Source organism: Tenebrio molitor, chromosome 3, assembly GCF_963966145.1.
Source record: "Tenebrio molitor chromosome 3, icTenMoli1.1, whole genome shotgun sequence".
NCBI lineage: Eukaryota > Metazoa > Arthropoda > Insecta > Coleoptera > Tenebrionidae > Tenebrio > Tenebrio molitor.
This window is the reverse complement of record NC_091048.1, coordinates 3985762-3987359: the sequence shown is the minus strand read 5'-3', so window position 1 is coordinate 3987359 and position 1598 is coordinate 3985762. Positions and strand designations below refer to the sequence as shown.

At 34.7% G+C, this 1598-nt stretch overlaps 1 long non-coding RNA gene across 2 annotated transcripts; it reads left to right on the top strand.

Moving 5' to 3' along the window:
• LOC138126897 (uncharacterized) lies at window positions 1-841 on the top strand. 2 transcript variants are annotated; one of them, XR_011158000.1, is made up of 4 exons: window positions 1-208; window positions 267-319; window positions 379-602; window positions 652-841. It is a non-coding gene; the product is annotated as an uncharacterized lncRNA (long non-coding RNA). The 2 variants fall into 2 exon arrangements; XR_011157999.1 differs by having other exon boundaries at window positions 368-602.
• Window positions 842-1598: the final 757 nt, after the last annotated feature.

The window sequence follows — 1598 nt, the reverse complement described above, 5'->3', positions numbered from 1 at the left end:
GGAGACCGGTAAAATACCAAGTTTTAAGGCATGTACGTTAAATCAGTTGTGAACACACCACATTTGTAGGCCGTTCATCCCGCAGTAGATATAATGCGCACGTTTGTTTTGAAAAACCAGACTGGAAATTCACATGTGAGGTTAAGTTATACCTACTTCAACTGTTAATGAAAATGTGATCATTTAATAGAATGTGATTAACAAATACGTAAGTATTACAAATCATCTGAAGAATTTTGTTATGAAATATGAAATGTGTTTTGCAGACGCAGACATCTGTCGCATCTGAGAAAATTTCTCTAGGCCTGGGCAGTAAAATGTAAAACAGTTTTTACAGTCAAAACGTGCCGATTTGATTTGATTTTAGTTTGTTTCCAGCGTTTAAGGAAAAAGCAACATAAATGTTTCGAGGTCTAAGAACAACAAAAAAGCAAAAGGAGCTCCTCGTGTGCCTCCTAGAAAACCAACGATTTCAGTTACGAATAGAAGGGCGGACGAAAAATGCTATTGAGTTAGAGTGATTTGAGGAAAAGTGGAAAGAAGTGGCTGCATAGTTAAATAAGATGGAAGCGGCTCGGAAAACTGTTAAACAATGGCGGGAGGTAATGAGTTATTTTTTAAAAAAATTTATGTAATTTAAAATGTTTTAAGACGTTAAATGACTTCAAAAGCAGCACGAGAAGTGCCTGGTGTCGTTGGCCAACGCAAATATTAAATTGGCCCAATCAGTTTTGGAGTTGGCAACAAAATTGAGGAGGAAGAGGCCAAAATGTGCTGCACTACGGTTAAAAATTTGATGTTTTTTTGTCATTTTAAATAAAATAAAAGTATGTAAGATGAACATGTAGATAATTTAATTTTCAACTAAATCCAAGCAACATCGTTTGTTTAGTTTAAATAATTTTAAAAACATGCAATTTGGCAGAGTTAATGCGTTACTAGTGTCCTCCCTCAGTTGTCGATGCATCATCCATGCTTTATTTCTAAATACATAATTGTTATTTTAATCATTCTATGCAGTTAAAACAATTGGCCTGTTTTACCTTCGTAAACGATGACGTTGCTGTTGGACAATTCCCAAATAAATTAAACCATTAAATGCCAAAGTGCCCACAGATACCATAAATTTTGCCACAAATCTAAATATAAGTAATAAACGAGTTAAAATACTTTAATAGAAGTAACAGAACAATTATACGTTATTCGTTTACCGCTCTTTTAATTTTAAGGGTTGGTCTGGCCTAGCCGATAAAATTTTCCCCTTAAAAGTCAGATTTAACGCACTTGCTTTAAAATTTTAACGCACCTACGAGATACAGAATAGCATTTTCGTTTTAAGACATCCTTAAAATTTTAAAGCAGCGTTATTTTTATCGGACCTCTTACAGAATAGCCCCTATTAGGTCAGAATCGCGCGTAACTTTTGAAATGCCGCAATTATCTGATTTGCAAAAATGTGTTTGACTGAGGGACGGTATGAGTATAAGAGCCATTGCGAGAGAAATTAATGTGGATAATGTTTGAGTGACATTTTGAGAACGTCACTTTCAATAGGTACCATTTACAAAGCCAAAAGTTTGGCGTTGTCAAAATGTCTG